This window comes from Carica papaya, chromosome 5 (assembly GCF_054855325.1).
Source record: "Carica papaya isolate Zhongbai chromosome 5, ASM5485532v1, whole genome shotgun sequence".
NCBI classification, from domain to species: Eukaryota; Viridiplantae; Streptophyta; class Magnoliopsida; order Brassicales; family Caricaceae; genus Carica; species Carica papaya.
The window spans coordinates 29,975,805-29,998,647 of NC_142313.1; the positions used below are offsets into that span (position 1 = coordinate 29,975,805).

At 46.7% G+C, this 22,843-nt stretch overlaps 11 non-coding genes and 38 pseudogenes across 11 annotated transcripts; 13 read left to right on the top strand and 36 right to left on the bottom strand.

Moving 5' to 3' along the window:
- Positions 1-4: 4 nt before the first annotated feature.
- On the bottom strand, positions 5-123 carry LOC148261915 (5S ribosomal RNA; annotated as a pseudogene).
- A 206-nt stretch (positions 124-329) lies between these two features.
- On the bottom strand, positions 330-448 carry LOC148261916 (5S ribosomal RNA). The gene has a single exon (XR_015819778.1). It is a non-coding gene; the product is annotated as a 5S ribosomal RNA (ribosomal RNA).
- A 198-nt stretch (positions 449-646) lies between these two features.
- Positions 647-765, bottom strand: LOC148261917 (5S ribosomal RNA; annotated as a pseudogene).
- Positions 766-971: 206 nt separating this feature from the next.
- Positions 972-1,090, bottom strand: LOC148261918 (5S ribosomal RNA). The gene has a single exon (XR_015819656.1). It is a non-coding gene; the product is annotated as a 5S ribosomal RNA (ribosomal RNA).
- A 199-nt stretch (positions 1,091-1,289) lies between these two features.
- LOC148261919 (5S ribosomal RNA) lies at positions 1,290-1,408 on the bottom strand (annotated as a pseudogene).
- Positions 1,409-1,614: 206 nt separating this feature from the next.
- On the bottom strand, positions 1,615-1,733 carry LOC148261920 (5S ribosomal RNA). Its single transcript, XR_015820792.1, has one exon. It is a non-coding gene; the product is annotated as a 5S ribosomal RNA (ribosomal RNA).
- A 199-nt stretch (positions 1,734-1,932) lies between these two features.
- LOC148261921 (5S ribosomal RNA) lies at positions 1,933-2,051 on the bottom strand (annotated as a pseudogene).
- Positions 2,052-2,257: 206 nt separating this feature from the next.
- On the bottom strand, positions 2,258-2,376 carry LOC148261922 (5S ribosomal RNA). The gene has a single exon (XR_015821207.1). It is a non-coding gene; the product is annotated as a 5S ribosomal RNA (ribosomal RNA).
- A 199-nt stretch (positions 2,377-2,575) lies between these two features.
- LOC148261923 (5S ribosomal RNA) lies at positions 2,576-2,694 on the bottom strand (annotated as a pseudogene).
- A 206-nt stretch (positions 2,695-2,900) lies between these two features.
- LOC148261924 (5S ribosomal RNA) lies at positions 2,901-3,019 on the bottom strand. The gene has a single exon (XR_015820760.1). It is a non-coding gene; the product is annotated as a 5S ribosomal RNA (ribosomal RNA).
- A 200-nt stretch (positions 3,020-3,219) lies between these two features.
- On the bottom strand, positions 3,220-3,338 carry LOC148261925 (5S ribosomal RNA; annotated as a pseudogene).
- Positions 3,339-3,544: 206 nt separating this feature from the next.
- LOC148261926 (5S ribosomal RNA) lies at positions 3,545-3,663 on the bottom strand. Its single transcript, XR_015820218.1, has one exon. It is a non-coding gene; the product is annotated as a 5S ribosomal RNA (ribosomal RNA).
- Positions 3,664-3,862: 199 nt separating this feature from the next.
- LOC148261927 (5S ribosomal RNA) lies at positions 3,863-3,981 on the bottom strand (annotated as a pseudogene).
- A 206-nt stretch (positions 3,982-4,187) lies between these two features.
- Positions 4,188-4,306, bottom strand: LOC148261928 (5S ribosomal RNA; annotated as a pseudogene).
- A 199-nt stretch (positions 4,307-4,505) lies between these two features.
- LOC148261929 (5S ribosomal RNA) lies at positions 4,506-4,624 on the bottom strand (annotated as a pseudogene).
- A 206-nt stretch (positions 4,625-4,830) lies between these two features.
- On the bottom strand, positions 4,831-4,949 carry LOC148261930 (5S ribosomal RNA; annotated as a pseudogene).
- Positions 4,950-5,214: 265 nt separating this feature from the next.
- Positions 5,215-5,333, top strand: LOC148261931 (5S ribosomal RNA; annotated as a pseudogene).
- A 210-nt stretch (positions 5,334-5,543) lies between these two features.
- Positions 5,544-5,661, top strand: LOC148261932 (5S ribosomal RNA; annotated as a pseudogene).
- A 204-nt stretch (positions 5,662-5,865) lies between these two features.
- LOC148261933 (5S ribosomal RNA) lies at positions 5,866-5,984 on the top strand (annotated as a pseudogene).
- A 209-nt stretch (positions 5,985-6,193) lies between these two features.
- LOC148261934 (5S ribosomal RNA) lies at positions 6,194-6,312 on the top strand (annotated as a pseudogene).
- Positions 6,313-6,874: 562 nt separating this feature from the next.
- Positions 6,875-6,993, top strand: LOC148261935 (5S ribosomal RNA; annotated as a pseudogene).
- A 209-nt stretch (positions 6,994-7,202) lies between these two features.
- LOC148261936 (5S ribosomal RNA) lies at positions 7,203-7,321 on the top strand (annotated as a pseudogene).
- A 917-nt stretch (positions 7,322-8,238) lies between these two features.
- On the top strand, positions 8,239-8,357 carry LOC148261937 (5S ribosomal RNA). Its single transcript, XR_015820954.1, has one exon. It is a non-coding gene; the product is annotated as a 5S ribosomal RNA (ribosomal RNA).
- Positions 8,358-8,918: 561 nt separating this feature from the next.
- On the top strand, positions 8,919-9,037 carry LOC148261938 (5S ribosomal RNA). The gene has a single exon (XR_015819698.1). It is a non-coding gene; the product is annotated as a 5S ribosomal RNA (ribosomal RNA).
- Positions 9,038-9,596: 559 nt separating this feature from the next.
- On the top strand, positions 9,597-9,715 carry LOC148261939 (5S ribosomal RNA; annotated as a pseudogene).
- Positions 9,716-9,920: 205 nt separating this feature from the next.
- Positions 9,921-10,039, top strand: LOC148261940 (5S ribosomal RNA; annotated as a pseudogene).
- A 205-nt stretch (positions 10,040-10,244) lies between these two features.
- Positions 10,245-10,363, top strand: LOC148261941 (5S ribosomal RNA; annotated as a pseudogene).
- A 205-nt stretch (positions 10,364-10,568) lies between these two features.
- Positions 10,569-10,687, top strand: LOC148261942 (5S ribosomal RNA; annotated as a pseudogene).
- A 559-nt stretch (positions 10,688-11,246) lies between these two features.
- On the top strand, positions 11,247-11,365 carry LOC148261943 (5S ribosomal RNA; annotated as a pseudogene).
- A 1,540-nt stretch (positions 11,366-12,905) lies between these two features.
- LOC148261944 (5S ribosomal RNA) lies at positions 12,906-13,024 on the bottom strand (annotated as a pseudogene).
- Positions 13,025-13,229: 205 nt separating this feature from the next.
- LOC148261945 (5S ribosomal RNA) lies at positions 13,230-13,348 on the bottom strand. Its single transcript, XR_015820615.1, has one exon. It is a non-coding gene; the product is annotated as a 5S ribosomal RNA (ribosomal RNA).
- A 556-nt stretch (positions 13,349-13,904) lies between these two features.
- LOC148261946 (5S ribosomal RNA) lies at positions 13,905-14,023 on the bottom strand (annotated as a pseudogene).
- A 204-nt stretch (positions 14,024-14,227) lies between these two features.
- On the bottom strand, positions 14,228-14,345 carry LOC148261947 (5S ribosomal RNA; annotated as a pseudogene).
- A 562-nt stretch (positions 14,346-14,907) lies between these two features.
- On the bottom strand, positions 14,908-15,026 carry LOC148261948 (5S ribosomal RNA; annotated as a pseudogene).
- A 204-nt stretch (positions 15,027-15,230) lies between these two features.
- LOC148261949 (5S ribosomal RNA) lies at positions 15,231-15,349 on the bottom strand. The gene has a single exon (XR_015819559.1). It is a non-coding gene; the product is annotated as a 5S ribosomal RNA (ribosomal RNA).
- A 559-nt stretch (positions 15,350-15,908) lies between these two features.
- LOC148261950 (5S ribosomal RNA) lies at positions 15,909-16,027 on the bottom strand (annotated as a pseudogene).
- A 209-nt stretch (positions 16,028-16,236) lies between these two features.
- LOC148261951 (5S ribosomal RNA) lies at positions 16,237-16,355 on the bottom strand (annotated as a pseudogene).
- Positions 16,356-16,916: 561 nt separating this feature from the next.
- LOC148261952 (5S ribosomal RNA) lies at positions 16,917-17,035 on the bottom strand (annotated as a pseudogene).
- A 210-nt stretch (positions 17,036-17,245) lies between these two features.
- On the bottom strand, positions 17,246-17,364 carry LOC148261953 (5S ribosomal RNA; annotated as a pseudogene).
- Positions 17,365-17,569: 205 nt separating this feature from the next.
- Positions 17,570-17,687, bottom strand: LOC148261954 (5S ribosomal RNA; annotated as a pseudogene).
- Positions 17,688-18,247: 560 nt separating this feature from the next.
- LOC148261955 (5S ribosomal RNA) lies at positions 18,248-18,366 on the bottom strand (annotated as a pseudogene).
- A 530-nt stretch (positions 18,367-18,896) lies between these two features.
- Positions 18,897-19,015, bottom strand: LOC148261956 (5S ribosomal RNA; annotated as a pseudogene).
- A 559-nt stretch (positions 19,016-19,574) lies between these two features.
- LOC148261957 (5S ribosomal RNA) lies at positions 19,575-19,693 on the bottom strand (annotated as a pseudogene).
- Positions 19,694-20,251: 558 nt separating this feature from the next.
- On the bottom strand, positions 20,252-20,370 carry LOC148261958 (5S ribosomal RNA). The gene has a single exon (XR_015820523.1). It is a non-coding gene; the product is annotated as a 5S ribosomal RNA (ribosomal RNA).
- Positions 20,371-20,575: 205 nt separating this feature from the next.
- Positions 20,576-20,694, bottom strand: LOC148261959 (5S ribosomal RNA; annotated as a pseudogene).
- Positions 20,695-20,903: 209 nt separating this feature from the next.
- LOC148261960 (5S ribosomal RNA) lies at positions 20,904-21,022 on the bottom strand (annotated as a pseudogene).
- A 204-nt stretch (positions 21,023-21,226) lies between these two features.
- LOC148261961 (5S ribosomal RNA) lies at positions 21,227-21,345 on the bottom strand (annotated as a pseudogene).
- A 209-nt stretch (positions 21,346-21,554) lies between these two features.
- LOC148261962 (5S ribosomal RNA) lies at positions 21,555-21,673 on the bottom strand (annotated as a pseudogene).
- Positions 21,674-22,553: 880 nt separating this feature from the next.
- On the bottom strand, positions 22,554-22,672 carry LOC148261963 (5S ribosomal RNA; annotated as a pseudogene).
- Between the last annotated feature and the right edge of the window lie 171 nt (positions 22,673-22,843).

The window sequence follows — 22,843 nt, forward strand, 5'->3', positions numbered from 1 at the left end:
AAAATGGGTGCAACACGAGAACTTCCCACGAGGTAACCCATCATTGTACTACTTTCACCAAAGCACACTTAACTGCGGGGTTCTGATGGGATCCGGTGCATTTGTGCTGGTATGATCGCACCTGTTAAATTTTGCGCTGCAAATACATAAACTCATTCCCCTTTCTTCCTCCTCCCGTCATTTGTTCCCTTGTGCGTGCACTCTGCATCCATCCTTCTCGTTCTAATATCGATCAAAATGCCCTTGCTTCTTGACTCACATTTGCGTATAAACCAGTGGACCCTAGTTCCAGTCGCGCGTAACGTCGAACGACCCGTCTGAAAAAAAAATTAGTGCGACACGAGGACTTCCAAGGAGGTCACCCATCCGAGTACTACTCTCGCCCAAGCACACTTAACTGCGGAGTTCTGATGGGATCCGGTGCATTAGTGCTGGTATGATCGCACCTGTTTAATTTCGCGCTGCAAATACATAAATTCTATCTCCTTCCTTCCCCCTCCCGTCATTTGTTTCCAAGTGCGTGCGCACTGCACGTTCAAATATCAAGTACAATGCCACGGCGCCGTGACTCACATTTGCGAATAAATCTGCGGACCATAATTAAAGTCGCGCGTAACGTCGAACGGCACATCTGAAAAAAAGAAAATGAGTGCAACACGAGAACTTCCCACGAGGTAACCCATCATTGTACTACTTTCACCAAAGCACACTTAACTGCGGGGTTCTGATGGGATCCGGTGCATTTGTGCTGGTATGATCGCACCTGTTAAATTTTGCGCTGCAAATACATAAACTCATTCCCCTTTCTTCCTCCTCCCGTCATTTGTTCCCTTGTGCGTGCACTCTGCATCCATCCTTCTCGTTCTAATATCGATGAAAATGCCCTTGCTTCTTGACTCACATTTGCGTATAAACCAGTGGACCCTAGTTCCAGTCGCGCGTAACGTCGAACGACCCGTCTGAAAAAAAAATTAGTGCGACACGAGGACTTCCCAGGAGGTCACCCATCCGAGTACTACTCTCGCCCAAGCGCACTTAACTGCGGAGTTCTGATGGGATCCGGTGCATTAGTGCTGGTATGATCGCACCTGTTTATTTTTTTGCTGCAAATACATAAATTCTATCTCCTTCCTTCCCCCTCCCGTCATTTGTTTCCAAGTGCGTCCTCTCGTTCTCGTTCAAATATCAAGTACAATGCAACGGCGCCGTGACTCACATTTGCGAATAAATCTGCGGACCATAATTAAAGTCGCGCGTAACGTCGAACGGCACCTCTGAAAAAAAGAAAATGGGTGCAACACGAGAACTTCCCACGAGGTAACCCATCATTGTACTACTTTCACCAAAGCACACTTAACTGCGGGGTTCTGATGGGATCCGGTGCATTTGTGCTGGTATGATCGCACCTGTTAAATTTTGCGCTGCAAATACATAAACTCATTCCCCTTTCTTCCTCCTCCCGTCATTTGTTCCCTTGTGCGTGCACTCTGCATCCATCCTTCTCGTTCTAATATCGATCAAAATGCCCTTGCTTCTTGACTCACATTTGCGTATAAACCAGTGGACCCTAGTTCCAGTCGCGCGTAACGTCGAACGACCCGTCTGAAAAAAAAATTAGTGCGACACGAGGACTTCCCAGGAGGTCACCCATCCGAGTACTACTCTCGCCCAAGCACACTTAACTGCGGAGTTCTGATGGGATCCGGTGCATTAGTGCTGGTATGATCGCACCTGTTTTATTTTGCGCTGCAAATACAAAAATTCTATCTCCTTCCTTCCCCCTCCCGTCATTTGTTTCCAAGTGCGTCCTCTCGTTCTCGTTCAAATATCAAGTACAATGCCACGGCGCCGTGACTCACATTTGCGAATAAATCTGCGGACCATAATTAAAGTCGCGCGTAACGTCGAACGGCACATCTGAAAAAAAGAAAATAGTTGCAAAACGAGAACTTCCCACGAGGTAACCCATCATTGTACTGCTTTCACCAAAGCACACTTAACTGCGGGGTTCTGATGGGATCCGGTGCATTTGTGCTGGTATGATCGCACCTGTTAAATTTTGCGCTGCAAATACATAAACTCATTCCCCTTTCTTCCTCCTCCCGTCATTTGTTCCCTTGTGCGTGCACTCTGCATCCATCCTTCTCGTTCTAATATCGATCAAAATGCCCTTGCTTCTTGACTCACATTTGCGTATAAACCAGTGGACCCTAGTTCCAGTCGCGCGTAACGTCGAACGACCCGTCTGCAAAAAAAATTAGTGCGACACGAGGACTTCCCAGGAGGTCAACCATCCGAGTACTACTCTCGCCCAAGCACACTTAACTGCGGAGTTCTGATGGGATCCGGTGCATTAGTGCTGGTATGATCGCACCTGTTTAATTTCGCGCTGCAAATACATAAATTCTATCTCCTTCCTTCCCCCTCCCGTCATTTGTTTCCAAGTGCGTCCTCTCGTTCTCGTTCAAATATCAAGTACAATGCCACGGCGCCGTGACTCACATTTGCGAATAAATCTGCGGACCATAATTAAAGTCGCGCGTAACGTCGAACGGCACATCTGAAAAAAAGAAAATGGGTGCAACACGAGAACTTCCCACGAGGTAACCCATCATTGTACTACTTTCACCAAAGCACACTTAACTGCGGGGTTCTGATGGGATCCGGTGCATTTGTGCTGGCATGATCGCACCTGTTAAATTTTGCGCTGCAAATACATAAACTCATTCCCCTTTCTTCCTCCTCCCGTCATTTGTTCCCTTGTGCGTGCACTCTGCATCCATCCTTCTCGTTCTAATATCGATCAAAATGCCCTTGCTTCTTGACTCACATTTGCGTATAAACCAGTGGACCCTAGGTCCAGTCGCGCGTAACGTCGAACGACCCGTCTGAAAAAAAAATTAGTGCGACACGAGGACTTCCCAGGAGGTCACCCATCCGAGTACTACTCTCGCCCAAGCACACTTAACTGCGGAGTTCTGATGGGATCCGGTGCATTAGTGCTGGTATGATCCCACCTGTTTAATTTCGCGCTGCAAATACAAAAATTCTATCTCCTTCCTTCCCCCTCCCGTCATTTGTTTCCAAGTGCGTCCTCTCGTTCTCGTTCAAATATCAAGTACAATGCCACGGCGCCGTGACTCACATTTGCGAATAAATCTGCGGACCATAATTAAAGTCGCGCGTAACGTCGAACGGCACATCTGAAAAAAAAGAAAATGGGTGCAACACGAGAACTTCGCACGAGGTAACCCATCATTGTACTACTTTCACCAAAGCACACTTAACTGCGGGGTTCTGATGGGATCCGGTGCATTTGTGCTGGTATGATCGCACCTGTTAAATTTTGCGCTGCAAATACATAAACTCATTCCCCTTTCTTCCTCCTCCCGTCATTTGTTCCCTTGTGCGTGCACTCTGCATCCATCCTTCTCGTTCTAATATCGATCAAAATGCCCTTGCTTCTTGACTCACATTTGCGTATAAACAAGTGGACCCTAGCTCCAGTCGCGGGTAACGTCGAACGACCCGTCTGAAAAAAAAATTAATGCGACACGAGGACTTCCCAGGAGGTCACCCATCCGAGTACTACTCTCGCCCGAGCACACTTAACTGCAGAGTTCTGATGGGATCCGGTGCATTAGTGCTGGTATGATCGCACCTGTTTAATTTCGCGCTGCAAATACATAAATTCTATCTCCTTCCTTCCCCCTCCCGTCATTTGTTTCCAAGTGCGTCCTCTCGTTCTCGTTCAAATATCAAGTACAATGCCACGGCGCCGTGACTCACATTTGCGAATAAATCTGCGGACCATATTTAAAGTCGCGCGTAACGTCGAACGGCACATCTGAAAAAAAGAAAATGGGTGCAACACGAGAACTTCCCACGAGGTAACCCATCATTGTACTACTTTCACCAAAGCACACTTAACTGCGGGGTTCTGATGGGATCCGGTGCATTTGTGCTGGTATGATCGCACCTGTTAAATTTTGCGCTGCAAATACATAAACTCATTCCCCTTTCTTCATCCTCCCGTCATTTGTTCCCTTGTGCGTGCACTCTGCATCCATCCTTCTCGTTCTAATATCGATCAAAATGCCCTTGCTTCTTGACTCACATTTGCGTATAAACCAGTGGACCCTAGTTCCAGTCGCGCGTAACGTCGAACGACCCGTCTGAAAAAAAAATTAGTGCGACACGAGGACTTCCCAGGAGGTCACCCATCCGAGTACTACGCTCGCACAAGCGCACTTAACTGCTTAGTTCTGATGGGATCCGGTGCATTAGTGCTGGTATGATCGCACCTGTTTAATTTCGCGCTGCAAATACATAAATTCTATCTCCTTCCTTCCCCCTCCCGTCATTTGTTTCCAAGTGCGTGCGCACTGCACGTTCAAATATCAAGTACAATGCCACGGCGCCGTGACTCACATTTGCGAATAAATCTGCGGACCATAATTAAAGTCGCGCGTAACGTCGAACGGCACATCTGAAAAAAAAGAAAATGGGTGCAACACGAGAACTTCGCACGAGGTAACCCATCATTGTACTACTTTCACCAAAGCACACTTAACTGCGGGGTTCTGATGGGATCCGGTGCATTTGTGCTGGTATGATCGCACCTGTTAAATTTTGCGCTGCAAATACATAAACTCATTCCCCTTTCTTCCTCCTCCCGTCATTTGTTCCCTTGTGCGTGCACTCTGCATCCATCCTTCTCGTTCTAATATCGATCAAAATGCCCTTGCTTCTTGACTCACATTTGCGTATAAACCAGTGGACCCTAGTTCCAGTCGCGCGTAACGTCGAACGACCCGTCTGAAAAAAAAATTAGTGCGACACGAGGACTTCCCAGGAGGTCACCCATCCGAGTACTACTCTCGCCCAAGCACACTTAACTGCGGAGTTCTGATGGGATCCGGTGCATTAGTGCTGGTAAGATCGTAAGTGTGCTTGGGCGAGAGTAGTACTCGAATGGGTGACCTCCTGGGAAGTCCTCGTATGGCAATAATTTTTTTTCAGATGGGTCGTTCGACGTTAGGCACGACTGGAACTATGGTCCGCTGGTTTATACGCAAATGTGAGTCAAAAATCAGGGACATTTTAATCGATATTAGAACGAGAAGTAGAGGTGCAGTGTGAACGCACAAGGAAACAAATGATGGGAGGGGGGAGGGAAGAAGGGGTGTATGTATTTTCAGCACGAAATTAAACATGTGCGGTCACACAAGCACAAATGTACCGGATCCCATCAGAACTCCGCAGTTATGTGTGCTTTGGCGAAAGTAGTACAATGATGGGTTACCTCCTGGGAAGTTCTCGTGTTGCACCAATTTTTTTTTTTTCAGATGTGCCGTTCGACGTTACGCGCGACTTTAATTATGGTCCGCAGATTTATTCGCAAATGTGAGTCACGGCGCCGTGGCATTTTACTTGATATTTGAACGAGAACGAGAGGTACAATGCGCACGCACAAGAAAACAAATGACGGGAAGGGGAAGAAAGGAGAAGGAGTTTATGTATTTGCAGCGCCGAATAAAACGAGTGGCATCATACCAGCACTGATGCACTGGAACCCATCAAAACTCTGCAGTTAAGTGTGCTTGGGCGTGAGTAGTACTCGGATGGGTGACCTCTTGGGAAATCCTCGTGTCGCAACAATTTTTTTTCAGATGGGTCGTTCGACGTTACGCACGACTGGAACTATGGTCCGCTGGTTTATACGCAAATGTGAGTCAAGAATCAGGGGCATTTTAATCGATATTAGAACGAGAAGGAGAGGTGCAGTGTGAACGCACAAGGAAACAAATGATGGGAGGGGGGTAGGGAAGAAGGAGTGTATGTATTTTCAGCACGAAATTAAACAGGTGCGGTCACACCAGCACAAATGCACCGGATCCAATCAGAACTCCGCAGTTAAGTGTGCTTTGGCGAAAGTAGTACAATGATGGGTTACCTCATGGGAAGTTCTCGTGTTGCACCCATTTTCTTTTTTTCAAATGTGCCGTTCGACGTTACGCGCGACTTTAATTATGGTCCGCAGATTTATTCGCAAATGTGAGTCACGGCGCTGTGGTATTTTATTTGATATTTGAACGAGAACGTGAGGTGCAGTGTGCACGCACAAGGAAACAAATGACGGGAGGGGGAAGAAAGGAGAAGGAGTTTATGTATTTGCAGCGCGAAATTAGAAATGTGCGATCATACTAGCACAAATGCACCGGATCCCATTAGAACTCCGCAGTTAAGTGTGATTCGGCGAGAGTAATACTCGGATGGGTGACCTCCTGGGAAGTCCTCATGTCGCACTAATTTTTTTTTTTTCAGACCAGTCGTTCGACGTTATGCGCGACTGCAACTAGGGTCCACTGGTTTATACGCAAATGTGAGTCAAGAAGCAGGGGCATTTTAATCGATATTAGAACGAGAAAGAGAGATGCAGAGTGCACGCACAAGGAAACAAATGACGGGAGGGGGAGGGAAGGAGAAAGAGTGTATGTATTTTCAGCACGAAATGAAACAGGTGCGATCATACCAGCACTAATGCATCGGAGTCTATCAGAACTCCATAGGTAAGGGTGCTTGGGTGAGAGTAGTACTAGCATGGGTTACCTCCTGCGAAGTCCTTATATTTCACCCATTTTCTTGTAAAGTTCTCGTGTTGCACCCATTTTTTTGTAGATGATTTTTTCGACGTTACGCGCGACTGGAACTATGGTCCGCTGGTTTATACGCAAATGTGAGTCAAGAATCATGGGCATTTTAATCGATATTAGAATGAGAAGGAGAGGTGCAGTGTGAACGCACAAGGAAACAAATGATGGGAGGGGGGTAGGGAAGAAGGAGTGTATGTATTTTTAGCACGAAATTAAACAGGTGCGGTCACACCAGCACAAATGCATCGGATCCCATCAGAACTCCGCAGTTAAGTGTGCTTTGGCGAAAGTAGTACAATGATGGGTTACCTCATGGGAAGTTCTCGTGTTGCACCCATTTTCTTTTTTTCAAATGTGCCGTTCGACGTTACGCGTGACTTTAATTATGGTCTGCAGATTTATTCGCAAATGTGAGTCACGGCGCTGTGGTATTTTACTTGATATTTGAACGAGAACGTGAGGTGCAGTGTGCACGCACAAGGAAACAAATGACGGGAGGGGGAAGAAAGGAGAAGGAGTTTATGTATTTGCAGCGCGAAATTAGAAATGTGCGATCATACTAGCACTAATGCACTGGATCCCATTAGAACTCCGCAGTTAAGTATGATTCGGCGAGAGTAATACTCGGATGGGTGACCTCCTGGGAAGTCCTCGTGTCGCACTAATTTTTTTTTTCAGACCGGTCGTTCGACGTTATGCGCGACTGCAACTAGGGTCCACTGGTTTATACGCAAATGTGAGTCAAGAAGCAGGGGCATTTTAATCGATATTAGAACAAGAAAGAGAGATGCAGAGTGCACGCACAAGGAAACAAATGACGGGAGGGGGAGGGAAGGAGAAAGAGTGTATGTATTTTCAGCACGAAATGAAACATGTGCGATCATACCAGCACTAATGCATCAGATTCTATCAGAACTCCATAGGTAAGGGTGCTTGGGCGAGAGTAGTACTAGCATGGGTTACCTCCTGCGAAGTCCTTATATTTCACCCATTTTCTTGCAAAGTTCTCGTGTTGCACCCATTTTTTTGCAGATGATTCTTTCGACGTTACGCGCGACTTGAATTATGGTCCTCAGGTTTATTCGCAAATGTGAGTCAAGAAGCAGGGGCATTTTAATCGATATTAGAATGAGAAGGAGAGGTGCAGTGTGAACGCACAAGGAAACAATTGACGGGAGGGGGGATGGAGGGAGAAAAAGTGTATGTATTTACAGCGCAGAATGAAACATGAGCAATCATACCAGCACCAATGCAACGGATTCTATCAGAACTCCACAAGTTAAGGGTGCTTGGGCGAGAGTAGCTCTAGGATGGGTGACCTCCTGTGAAGTCCTTATATTTCACCCATTTTCTTAGGAAGTCCTCGTGTTGCACCCATTTTTTTGCAGATGATTCTTTCGACGATACGCGCGACTTGAATTATGGTCCTCAAGTTTATTCACAAATGTGAGTCACGGCACCGTAGCATTTTACTTGATATTAGAACGAGCACGGGAGGTGCAGTGCGCACGCACAAGGAAACAAATGACGGGAGGGGGAAGAAAGGAGAAGGAGTATATGTATTTGCAGCGCAAAATTAAACGGGTGCGATCATACCAGCATTAATGCACCGGATCCCATCAGAACTCCGTAGTTAAGTGTGCTTGGGCGAGAGTAGTACTCGGATGGGTGACCTCTTGGGAAGTCCTCGTGTCGCACCAATTTATTTTCAGACGGGTCATTCGACGTTACGCGTGACTGGAACTAGGGTCCGCTGGTTTATACGCAAATGTGAGTCAAGAAGCAGGGGCATTTTAATCGATATTTGAACGAGAAGGAGAGATGCAGAGTGCACGCACAAGGAAACAAATGACGGGAGGGGGGATGGAGGGAGAAAAAGTGTATGTATTTGCAGCGCAGAATGAAACATGAGCAATCATACCAGCACCAATGCAACGGATTCTATCAGAACTCCGCAAGTTAAGGGTGCTTGGGCGAGAGTAGCACTAGGATGGGTGACCTCCTGCGAAGTCCTTATATTTCACCCATTTTCTTAGGAAGTCCTCGTGTTGCACCCATTTTTTTGCAGATGATTCTTTCGACGATACGCGCGACTTGAATTATGGTCCTCAGGTTTGTTCGCAAATGTGAGTCACGGCACCGTAGCATTTTACTTGATATTAGAACGAGCACGGGAGGTGCAGTGCGCACGCACAAGGAAACAAATGACGGGAGGGGGAAGAAAGGAGAAGGAGTATATGTATTTGCAGTGCAAAATTAAACGGGTGCGATCATTCCAGCATTAATGCACCGGATCCCATCAGAACTCCGCAGTTAAGTGTGCTTGGGCGAGAGTAGTACTCGGATGGGTGACCTCCTGGGAAGTCCTCGTGTCGCACCAATTTATTTTCAGACGGGTCGTTCGACGTTACGCGCGACTGGAACTAGGGTCCGCTGGTTTATACGCAAATGTGAGTCAAGAAGCAGAAGCATTTTAATCGATATTAGAACGAGAAGGAGAGGTGCAGTGTGAACGCACAAGGAAACAATTGATGGGAGGGAGAGGGAAGGAGAAGGAGTGTATGTATTTTCAGCACGAAATGAAACAGGTGCGATCATAGCAGCACTAATGCAACGGATTCTATCAGAACTCTGTAGGTAAGGGTGCTTGGGCGAGAGTAGTACTAGCATGGGTTACCTCCTGCGAAGTCCTTATATTTCACCCATTTTCTTGTGAAGTCCTCGTGTAACACGCACTTTTTTGCAGATGATTCTTTCGACGTTACGCGCGACTTGAATTATGGTCCTCAGGTTTATTCGCAAATGTCAGTCACGGCGCTGTAGCATTTTACTTGATATTAGAACGAGAACGGGAGCTGCAGTGCGCACGCACAAGGAAACATATGACGGGAGGGGGAAGAAAGGGGAATGAGTTTATGTATTTGCAGCCCGAAATTAAACAGGTGCGATCGTACCAGCACTAATGCAGCGGATCCCATCATAACTCCGCAGTGAAGTGTGCTTGGGCGAGATTAGTACTCGGATGGGTGACCTCCTGGGAAGTCCTCGTGTCACACCAATTTTTTTTCAGACAGGTCATTCGACGTTACGCGCGTCTGGAATTAGGGTCCGCTGGTTTATATGCAAATGTGAGTCAAGAAGCAGGGGCATTTTAATCGATATTAGAACGAGAATGAGAGGTGAAGTGTGAACGCACAAGGAAACAAATGACAGGAGGGGGAAGAAAGGAGAAGGAGTGTATGTATTTGCAGCGCGAAATTAAATAGGTGCGATCTTACCAGCACTAAAGCCTCGGATCCCATCAGAACTTCGCAGTTAGGTGTGCTTGGGCGAGAGTAGTACTCGGATGGGTGACCACTTGGGAAGCCCTCGTCTTGCACCTATTTTTTTTCGGATGGGTTGTTCGACGTTAGGCGCGAATGGAATTATAAACCACTGGTTCATTTGCAAAGGTGAGTCACGGTGCCGGGGCATATTACTTGATATTAGAACGAGAAAGAGAGATGCAGAGTGCACACACAAGGAAACAAATGACGGGAGGGGGAAGAAAGGAGAAGGAGTTTATGTATTTGCAGCGCGAAATTAATCAGGTTCGATCATACCAGCACTAGTGCAACAGATCCCATCATAACTCCGCAGCTAAGTGTGCTTGGGCGAGAGTAGTACTCAGATGGGTGACCACTTGGGAAGTCCTCGTGTTGCACCCATTTTTTTGCAGATGATTCTTTCAACGTTACGTGCGACTTGAATTATGGTCCTCAGGTTTATTCGCAAATGTGAGTCACAGCGGTGTAGCATTTTACTTGATATTAGAACGAGAACGGGAGGTGCAGTGCGCACGCACAAGGAAACAAATGACGGGAGGGGGAAGAAAGGGGAATGAGTTTATGTATTTGCAGCGCAAAATTAAACAGGTGCGATCATACCAGCACTAATGCAGCGGATCCCATCAGAACTCCGCAGTGAAGTGTGCTTGGGCGAGAGTAGTACTCGGATGTGTGACCTCTTGGGAAGTCCTCGTATCGCAACAATTTTTTTTCAGGGGGGTCGTTCGACGTTACGCGCGACTGGAACAATGGTTCGCTGGTTTATACGCAAATGTGAGTCAAGAATCAGGGGCATTTTAATCGATATTAGAACGAGAAGGAGAGGTGCAGTGTGAACGCACAAGGAAACAATTGATGGGAGGGGGAGGGAAGGAGAAGGAGTGTATGTATTTTGAGCACGAAATAAAACAGGTGCGATCATACCACCACTAATGCAACGGATTCTATCAGAACTCCGTAGGTAAGGGTGCTTGGGCGAGAGTAGTACTAGCATGGGTTACCTCCTGCGAAGTCCTTATATTTCACCCATTTTCTTGTGAAGTCCTCGTGTTGCACCCATTTTTTTGCAGATGATTCTTTCGATGTTACGCACGACTTGAATTATGGTCCTCAAGTTTATTCGCAAATGTGAGTCACGACGCTGTAGAATTTTACTTGATATTAGAACGAGAACAGGAGGTGCAGTGCGCACGCACAAGGAAACAAATGACGGGAGGGGGAAGAAAGGGGAATGAGTTTATGTATTTGCAGCGCAAAATTAAATAGATGCGATCATACCAGCACTAATGCACCGGATCCCATCAGAACTCCGCAGTTATGTGTGCTCGGGCGAGATTAGTGCTCGGATGGGTGACCTCCTGCGAAGTCCTTATATTTCACCCATTTTCTTAGGAGGTCCTCGTGTTGCACCCATCTTTTTGCAGATGATTCTTCCGACGTTACGCGCGACTTGATTTATGGTCCGCAGGTTTATTCGCAAATGTGAGTCACGGCACCGTGGCATTTTACTTGATATTAGAACGAGTACGGGAGGTGCAGTGCGCACCCACAAGGAAACAAATGACGGGAGGAGGAAGAAAGAGAAGGAGTGTATGTATTTGAAGCGCAAAATTAAACAAGTGGCATCATATCAGCACTAATGCACTGGATCCCATCAGAACTCTGCAGTTAAGTGTGCTTGGGCGAGAGTAGTGCTCGGATGGGTGACCTCTTGGGAAATCCTCATATCGCAATAATTTTTTTTCAGATGGGTCGTTCGACGTTACGCGCGACTGGAACTATGGTCCGCTGGTTTATACGCAAATGTGAGTCAAGAATCAGGGGCATTTTAATCGATATTAGAACGAGAAGGAGAGGTGTAGTGTGAACGCACAAGAAAACAAATGATGGGAGGGGGGAGAGAAGAAGGAGTGTATGTATTTTCAGCACGAAATTAAACAGGTGCGGTCACACCAGCACAAATGCACCGGATCCCATCAGAACTCCACAGTTAAGTGTGTTTTGGCGAAAGTAGTACAATGATGGGTTACCTCCTGGAAAGTTCTCGTACCCATTTTCTTTTTTTCAGATGTGCCGTTCGACGTTACGCGCGACTTTAATTATGGTCCGCAGATTTATTCGCAAATGTGAGTCATGGCGTCGTGGCATTTTACTTGATATTTGAACGAGAACGGGAGGTGCAGTGCGCACGCACAAGGAAACAAATGACGGGAGGAGGAAGAAAAGAGAAGAAGTGTATGTATTTGAAGCGCAAAATTAAAAAAGTGGCATCATACCAGCACTAATGCACTGGATCCCATCAGAATTCTGCAGTTAAGTGTGCTTGGGCGAGAGTAGTAGTCGGATGGGTGACCTCCTGTTTAATTTCGCGCTGCAAATACATACACTCCTTCTCCTTTCTTCCCCCTCCCGTCATTTGTTTCCTTGTGCGTGCGCACTGCACCTCTCGTCCTCGTTCAAATATCAAGTAAAATGCCACGGCGCCATGACTCACATTGCGAATAAATCTGCGGACCCTAATTAAAGTCGCGCGTAACTTCGAACGGCACAACTGAAAAAAAGAAAATGGGTGCAAAACGAGGACTTCACAAGAAAATGGGTGAAATATAAGGACTTCGCAGGAGGTAACCCATGCTAGTACTACTCTCGCCTAAGCACCCTTACCTACGGAGTTCTGATAGAATCCGTTGCATTAGTGCTGGTATGAGCCCTCATGTTTCATTCTGCACTGCAAATACATACACTATTTCTCCTTCCAACCCCCCTCCCGTCATTTGTTTCCTTGTGCGTGCATTCTGCATCTCTCTTTCTCGTTCTAATATCAAGTAATATGCCCCGGCACCGTGACTCACCTTTGCAAATGAACCAGTGATTTATAATTCCATTCGCGCGTAACGTCGAAGAACCCATCCGAAAAAAAAAATAGGTGTAACACGAGGGCTTCCCAGGTGGTGACCCATCCGAGTACTACTCTCGCCCAAGAACACTTAACTGCGGAGTTCTGATGGGATCCGGAGCTTTAGTGCTGGTATGATCGCACCTGTTTAATTTCGGGCTGCAAATACATACACTCCTTCTCATTTCTTCCCCCTCTCGTCATTTGTTTCCTTGTGCGTTCACACTTCACCTCTCATTCTCGTTCTAATATCGATTAGAATGCCCCTGCTTCTTGACCCACATATGCGTATAAACCAGCGGACCCTAGTTCCAGACGCGCGTAACATCGAACGACCTGTCTGAAAAAAAATTGGTGCGACGCGAGGACTTCCCAGGAGGTCACCCATCCGAGTACTAATCTCGCCCAAACACACTTCACTGCGGAGTTCTGATGGGATCCGGTGCATTAGTGCTGGTATGATCGCACCTGTTTAATTACACGCTGCAAATACATAAATTCATTCCCCTTTCTTCCCCCTCCCGTCATTTGTTTCCTTGTGCGTGCGCACTGCACCTCCCGTTCTCGTTCTAATATCAAGTAAATAGCTACAACGCCGTGACTCACATTTGCGAATAAACCTGAGGACCATAATTCAAGTCGTGCGTAACGTCGAAAGAATCATCTGCAAAAAAATGGGTGCAACACGAGGACTTCACAAGAAAATGGGTGAAATATAAGGACTTCGTAGGAGGTAACCCATGCTAGTACTACTCTCGCCCAAGCACCCTTACACACGTAGTTCTGATAGAATCCGTTGCATTAGTGCTGGTATGATCGCACCAGTTTAATTTCGCGCTGCAAATACATAAACTCCATCTCCTTTCTTCCCCCTCCCGTCATTTGTTTCCTTGTGCGTGCACACTGCACCTCTCGTTCAAATATCAAGTAAAATGCCACGGCGCCGTGACTCACATTTGCGAATAAATCTGCGGACCATAATTAAAGTCGCGCGTAACGTCGAACGGCACATCTGAAAAAAAAAAAAGGGTGCAACACGAGAACATCCCAGGAGGTAACCCATCATTGTACTACTTTCGCCAAAGCACACTTAACTGCGGAGTTCTGATGGGATCCGGTGCATTAGTGTTGGTGTGACCGCACCTGTTTAATTTCGTGCTGAAAATACATACACTCCTTCTTCCCTCCCCCCCTCCAATCATTTGTTTCCTTGTGCGTTCACACTGCACCTCTCCTTCTCGTTCGAATATTGATTAAAATGCCCCTGATTCTTGACTCACATTTGCGTATAAACCAGCGGACCATAGTTCCAGTCGCGCGTAACGTCGAACGACCCATCTGAAAAAAAATTATTACGATACGTGGACTTCCCAAGAGGTCACCCATCCAAGTACTACTCTCGCCCAAGCACCCTTAACTGCAGAGTTCTGATGGGATCCAGTGCATTAGTGCTGGTATGATGCCACTTGTTTAATTTTGCGCTTCAAATACATACACTCCTTCTCTTTTCTTCCTCCTCTCGTCATTTGTTTCCTTGTGCGTGCGCACTGCACCTCCCCTACTCGTTCTAATATCGAGTAAAATGCCACGGCGCCGTGACTCACATTTGCGAATAAACCTGCAGACCATAAAGCAAGTCGCGCGTAACGTCGAAAGAATCATCTGCAAAAAGATGGGTGCAACACGAGGACCTCCCAAGAAAATGGGTGAAATATAAGGACTTCGCATGAGGTCACCCGTCTGAGTACTTTTCTCGCCCAAGCACCCTTAACTGCAGAGTTCTGATAGAATCCGTTGCATTAGTGCTGGTATGATCCCTCATGTTTCATTCTGCACTGCAAATACATACACTCTTTCTCCTCCCATCCCCCCACCCGTCATTTGTTTCCATGTGCGTGCACTCTGCACCTCTCTTTCTCGTTCTAATATCAAGTAATATGCCCCGGCACTGTGACTCACCTTTGCAAATGAACCAGCGGTTTATAATTCCATTCGCGCGTAACGTCGAACAACCCATCCGAGAAAAAAAAAGGTGCAACACGAGGTCTTCCCAAGTGGTCACCCATCCAAGTACTACTCTTGCCCAAGCACACCTAACTGCGGAGTTCTGATAGGATCCGGGGCTTTAGTGCTGGTATGATCGCACCTGTTTAATTCTGCGTTGGAAATACATACACTCCTTCTCCTTTCTTCCCCCTCCATCATTTGTTTCCTTGTGCGTTCACACTTCATCTCTCCTTCTCGTTCTAATATCGATTAAAATGCCCCTGCTTCTTGACTCACATTTGCGTATAAACCAGCGGACCCTAGTTCCAGACTCCCGTAACGTCGAACGACCCGTCTGAAAAAAAATTGGTGCGACACGAGGACTTTCCAGGAGGTCACCCATCCGAGTACTAATCTCGCCCAAGCACACTTAACTGCGGAGTTCTGATGGGATCCGGTGCTTTAGTGCTGGTATGATCGCACCTGTTTAATTTCGCGCTGCAAATACATAAACTCATTCCCCTTTCTTCCCCCTCCCGTCATTTGTTTCCTTGTGCGTGCGCACTACACGTCCCGTTCTTGTTCTAATATCAAGTAAAATGCTACAGCGCCGTGACTCACATTTGCGAATAAACCTGAGGACCATAATTCAAGTCGCACGTAACGTTGAAAGAATCATCTGCAAAAAAATGGGTGCAACACAAGGACTTCCCAAGAAAATGGGTGAAATATAAGGACTTCGCAGGAGGTAACCCATGCTAGTACTACTCTCGTCCAAGCACCCTTACCTACGGAGTTCTGATAGAATCCGTTGTATTAGTGCTGGTATGACCGCACCTGTTTCATTTCGTGCTTAAAATACATACACTACTTCTCTTTCCCTCCCCCTCCCATCAATTGTTTCCTTGTGCGTTCACACTGCACCTCTCCTTCTCGTTCTAATATCGATTAAAATGCCCCTGCTTCCTGACTCACAATTGCGTATAAACCAGCGGACAATAGTTTCAGTAGCACGTAACGTCGAACGACCCGTCTGAAAAAAAATTGGTGCGACACGAGGACTTACCAGGAGGTCACCCCTCCGAGTACTACTCTCGCCCAAGCGCACTTAAGTGCGGAGTTCTTATGGGATCCAGTGCATTAGTGCTGGTATGATCGCACCCGTTTAATTCCGCGCTGCAAATACATAAACTCTTTCTTCTTTCTTCCCCCTCCCGTCATTTGTTTCCTTGTGCGTGCGCACTGCACCTCTCGTTCTCGTTCAAATATCAAGTAAAATGCCACGGCGCCGTGACTCACATTTGCGAATAAATCTGCGGACCATAATTAAAGTCGTGCGTAACGTCGAACGGCACATCTGAAAAAAATAAAATGGGTGCAACACGAGAACTTACCAGGAGATAACCCATCATTGTACTACTTTTGCCAAAGCACACTTAACTGCAGAGTTCTGATGGGATCCGTTGCATTTGTGCTGGTATGATCGCACCCGTTTAATTCCGCGCTGCAAATAGATAAACTCCTTCTCCTTTCTTCCCCCTCCCATCATTTGTTTCCTTGTGCGTGCGCACTGCACCTCCCGTGCTCGTTCTAATATCAAGTAAAATGCTACGGTGCAGTGACTCACATTTGCCAATAAACCTGAGGACCATAATTCAAGTCGTGCGTATCATCGAAAGAATCATCTGCAAAAAATGGGTGCAACACGAGGACTTCCTAAGAAAATGGGTGAAATATAAGGACTTCGCAGGAGGTCACCCATCCTAGAGCTACTCTCGCCCAAACACCCTTAACTTGCGGAGTTCTGATAGAATCCGTTGCATTGGTGCTGGTATGATTGCTCATGTTTCATTCTGTGCTGCAAATACATACACTTTTTCTCCCTCCATCCCCCCTCCCGTCATTTGTTTCCTTGTGCGTGCACTCTGCATCTCTCCTTCTCGTTCTAATATCGATTAAAATGCCCCTGCTTCTTGACTCACATTTGCGTATAAACCAGTGGACCCTAGTTCCAGTCGCTCGTAACGTCGAACGACCCGTCTAAAAAAAAAATTATTGCGACACAAGGACTTCCCAAGAGGTCACCCATCCGAGTACTACACTCGCCCAAGCACACTTAACTGCGGAGTTCTGATGGGATCCGGTGCAATAGTGCTGGTATGATCGCACCCGTTTAATTTCGCGCTGCAAATACATAAACTCTTTCTCATTCCATCCCCCCTCCTGTCATTTGTTTCCTTGTGCGTGCACTCTGCATCTCTCTTTCTCGTTATAATATCAAGGAATATGCCCCAGCACCGTGACTCACATTTGCGAATAAATCTGCGGACCATAATTAAAGTCGCGCGTAACGTCGAACGACAAATCTGAAGAAAAGAAAATGGGTGCAACACGAGAACATCCCAGGAGGTAACCCATCATTGTACTACTTCCGACAAAGCACACTTAACTGCGGAGTTCTGATGGGATCCGGTGCATTTGTGCTGGTGTGACCGCACCTGTTTAATTTCGTGCTGAAAATACATACACTCCTTCTTCCCTCCCCCCCCTCCCATCATTTGTTTCCTTGTGCGTTCACACTGCACCTCTCCTTCTCGTTCTAATATCGATTAAAATGCCCCTGATTCTTGACTCACATTTGCGTATAAACCAGCGGACCATAGTTTCAGTCGCGCGTAACGTCGAACGACCCATCTGAAAAAAAATTGTTGCGATACGTGGAGTTCCCAAGAGGTCACCCATCCGAGTACTACTCTCGCCCAAGCACACTTGACTGCAGAGTTCTGATGGGATCCAGTGCATTAGTGCTTGTATGATGCCACTTGTTTAATTTTGCACTTCAAATACATACACTCCTTCTCTTTTCTTCCTCCTCCCGTCATTTGTTTCCTTGTGCGTGCGCACTGCACCTCCCGTACTCGTTCTAATATCAAGTAAAATGCCACGGCGCCGTGACTCACATTTACGAATAAACCTGCAGACCATAAATCAAGTCGCGCGTAATGTCGAAAGAATCATCTACAAAAAGATGGGTGCAACACAAGGACCTCCCAAGAAAATGGGCGAAATATAAGGACTTCGCAGGAGCTCACCCATCCGAGTACTTTTCTCGCCCAAGCACCCTTAACTACGGAGTTCTGATAGAATCCGTTGCATTACTGCTGGTACGATCCCTCATGTTTCATTCTGCACTGCAAATACATACACTCTTTCTCCTCCCATCCCCCCTCCCGTCATTTGTTTCCTTGTGCGAGCACTCTGCATCTCTCTTTCTCGTTCTAATATCAAGTAATATGCCCCGGCACCGTGACTCACCTTTGCAAATGAACCAGCGGTTTATAATTCCATCGCGCGTAACGTCGAACAACCCATCCGAAAAAAAATAGGTGCAACACGAGGGCTTCCCAAGTGGTCACCCATCCGAGTACTACCCTCGCCCAAGCACACTTAACTGTGGAGTTCTGATGGGATCCGGAGATTTAGTGCTGGTATGATCGCACAAGTTTAATTTCGCGCTGCAAATACATACACTCCTTCTCCTTTTTTCCCCTTCCGTCATTTGTTTCCTTGTGCGTTCACACTTCACCTCTTATTCTCGTTCTAATATCGATTAAAATGCCCCTACTTCTTGACTCACATTTACGTATAAACCAGTGAACCCTAATTCCAGTCGCGCGTAACGTCGAATTTCCAGTCTGAAAAAAAAAATTTGTGTCACACGAGGACTTCCCAGGAGGTCTCCCATCCGAGTACTAATCTCGCCGAAGCACACTTCACTGCGGAGTTTTGATGGGATCCGGTGCATTAGTTTTGGTATGATCGCACCTGTTTAATTTTGCGCTGCAAATACATAAACTCATTCCCCTTTCTTCCCCCTCCCGTCATTTGTTTCCTTGTGCGTGCGCACTGCACCTCCCGTTCTCGTTCTAATATCAAGTAAAATGCTACAGCGTGGTGACTCACATTTGCGAATAAACCTGAGGACCATAATTCAAGTCGCGCGTAATGTCGAAAGAATCATCTACAAAAAAATTTGTGCGACACGAGGACTTCCGAGGAGGTCAACCATCCGAGTACTAATCTCGCCCAAGCACACTTAACTGCGGAGTTCTGATGGGATCCGGGGCTTTAGTGCTGGTATGATCGCACCAGTTTAGTTTCGCGCTGCAAATACATACATTCCTTCTCTTTTCTTCCCCCTCCCGTCATTTGTTTCCTTATGCGTGCGCGCTGCACCTCCCGTTCTCGTTCTAATATCAAGTAAAATGCTACAGCGCCGTGACTCACATTTGCGAATAAACCTGAGGACCATAATTCAAGTCGCGCGTAACGTCGAAAGAATCATCTTCAAAAAAATGGGTGCAACACGAGGACTTCACAAGAAAATGGGTGAAATATAGGGACTTCGCAGGAGGTAACCCATGCTAGTACTACTCTCGCCCAAGCACCCTTACCTACGGAGTTCTGATAGAATCCGTTCCATTAGTGCTGGTATGATCGTACCTGTTTCATTTCGTGCTGAAAATACAAACACTCCTTCTCCTTCTCTCCCCCTCCCATCAATTGTTTCCTTGTGCGTTCACACTGCACCTCTCCTTCTCGTTCTAATATCGATTAAAATGCCCCTGCTTCTTGACTCACAATTGCGTATAAACCAGCGGACAATAGTTCCAGTCGCGCGTAACGTCGAACGACCCGTCTGAAAAAAAATTGGTGCGACACGAGGACTTTCGAGGAGGTCACCAATCCGAGTACTACTCTCGCCAAAGCACACTTAACTGCGGAGTTCTGATGGGATCCGGTGCATTAGTGCTGGTATGATCGCACCTGTTTAATTTTGCGCTGCAAATACATAAACTCATTCCCCTTTCTTCCCCCTCCCGTCAGTTGTTTCCTTGTGCGTGCGCACTGCACCTCCCGTTTTCGGTCTAATATCAAGTAAAATTCTACTGCGCCGTGACTCACATTTGCGAATAAACTTGAGGACCATAATTTAAGTCGCACGTAACGTCGAAAGAATCATCTGTAAAAAATGGGTGCAACACGAGGACTTCACAAGAAAATGGGTGAAATATAAGGACTTCGCAGGAGGTAACCCATGCTAGTACTACTCTCCCCCAAGCACCCTTACCTACGGAGTTCTGATAGAATCCGTTGCATTAGTGCTGGTATGATCGTACCTGTTTCATTTCGTGCTGAAAATACATACACTCCTTCTCCTTCCCTCCCCCTTCCATCAATTGTTTCCTTGTACGTTCACACTGCACCTCTCCTTCTCGTTCTAATATCGATTAAGATGCCCCTGCTTCTTGACTCACATTTGCGTATAAACCAGTGGACCCTAATTCCAGTCCCGCGTAACGTCGAACGACCCGTCTGAAAAAAAATTGGTGCGACACGAGGACTTCCCAGGAGGTCACCCATCCGAGTACTACTCTCGCCCAATCACACTTAACTGCGGAGTTCTGATGGGATCCGGGGCTTTAGTGCTGGTATGATCGCACCTGTTTAATTTCGCGCTGCAAATACATACACTGCTTCTCCTTTCTTCCCCCTCCCGTCATTTGTTTCCATGTGCGTTAACACTTCACCTCTCATTCTCATTCTAATATCGATTAAAATGCCCCTGCATTTTGACTCACATTTGCGTATAAACCAGCGGACCCTAGTTCCAGACGCGCGTAATGTCGAACGACCCGTCTGAAAAAAAATTGGTGCGACACGAGGACTTCCCAGGAGGTCACCCATCCGAGTACTAATCTCGCCCAAGCACACTTAACTGCGGAGTTTTGATGGGATCCGGTGCAATAGTGCTGCTATGATCGCACTCATTTAACTTTGCGCTGCAAATACATAAACTCATTCCCCTTTCTTCCCCTTCCTGTCATTTGTTTCCTTGTGCGTGCGCACTGCACCTCCCGTTCTCGTTCAAATATCAAGTAAAATGCCACGGCGCCGTGACTCACATTTGCGAATAAATCTGCGGAACATAATTAAAGTCGCGCGTAACGTCAAGCAGCACATCTGAAAAAAAGAAAATGGGTGCAACACGAGAACTTCCCAGGAGGTAACACATCATTGTACTACTTTCGTCAAAGCACACTTAACTGCGGAGTTCTAATGGGATCCGGTGCATTTGTGCTGGTGTGAGCGCACATGTTTAATTTCGGGCTGAAAATACATACACTCCTTCTTCTCTCCCCCCCTCCCATCATTTGTTTCCTTGTGCATTCACACTGCACCTCTTTTTCTCGTTGTAATATCGATTAAAATGCCCCAGATTCTTGACTCACATTTCCGTATAAACCAGCGGATTATAGTTCCAGTCGCGCGTAACGTCGAACGACCCGTCTGAAAAAAAATTGGTGCGACACGAGGACTTCCCAAGAGGTCACCCATCCGAGTACTACTCTCGCCCAAACACACTTAACTGCGGAGTTCTGATAGGATCCGGTGCATTAGTGCTGGTATGACCGCACCCGTTTAATTCCGCGCTGCAAATACATACACTCCTTCTCCTTTCTTCCCCCTCCCGTCATTTGTTTCCTTGTGCGTGCGCACTGCACCTCTCGTTCTCGTTCAAATATCAAGTAAAATACCACGGCGCCGTGACTCACATTTGCGAATAAATCTGCGGACAATAATTAAAGTCGCGCGTAACTTCGAACGGCACATCTGAAAAAAAGAAAATGGGTGCAACACGAGAACTTCCCAGGAGGTAACCCATCATTGTACTACTTTCGCCAAAGCACACTTAACTACGGAGTTCTGATGGGATCCGGTGCATTTGTGCTGGTGTGACCGCACCTGTTTAATTTCGTGCTGAAAATACATATACTACTTCTTTCCTCCCCCCCCATCATTTGTTTCCTTGTGCGTTCACACTGCACCTCTCCTTCTCGTTCTAATATCGATTAAAATTCCCCTGATTCTTGACTCACATTTGCGTATAAACCAGCAGACCATAGTTCCAGTCGCGCCTAACGTCGAACAACCCATCTGAAAAAAAATTGTTGCGATACGAGGACTTCCTAAGAGGTCACCCATCCGAGTACTACTCTCGCCCAAGCACACTTAACTGCAGAGTTCTGATGGTATCCAGGGCAGTAGTGCTGGTATGATGCCACTTGTTTAATTTTGCGCTTCAAATACATACACTCATTCTCGTTTCTTCCTCATCCCGTCATTTGTTTCCTTGTGCGTGCGCACTGCACCTCCCGTACTCGTTCTAATATCAAGTAAAATGCCACGGCGCCGTGACTCACATTTGCAAATAAACTTGCGGACTATAAATCAAGTCGCGCATAACGTCGAAAGAATCATATGCAAAAAGACAGGTGCAACACGAGGACCTCCCAAGAAAATGGGTGAAATATAAGGACTTTGCAGGAGGTCACCCATCCGAGTACTTTTCTCGCCCAAGCACCCTTAACTGCGGAGTACTGATAGAATCCGTTGTATTAGTGCTGGTATGATCCCTCATGTTTCATTCTGCACTGCAAATACACACACTCTTTCTCCTCCCATCCCCCCTCCCGTCATTTGTTTCCTTGTGCGTGCACTCTGCATCTCTCTTTCTCATTCTAATATCAAGTAATATGCCCCGGCACCGTGACTCACCTTTGCAAATGAACCAGCGGTTTCTAATTCCATTCGCGCGTAACGTCGAACAACCCATCCGAAAAAAAATAGGTGCAACACGAGGGATTCCCAAGTCGTCACCCATCCGAGTACTAGGCTCGCCCAAGCACACTTAACTGCGGAGTTCTGATGGGATCCGGAGCTTTAGTGCTGGTAAGATCGCACCTGTTTAATTTCGCGCTGCAAATACATATACTCCTTCTCCTTTCTTCCCCCTCCCGTCATTTATTTCCTTGTGCGTTCACACTTCACCTCTCATTCTCGTTCTAATATCGATTAAAATGCCCCTGCTTCTTGACTCACATTTGCGTATAAATAAGCGGACCCTAGCTCCAGAC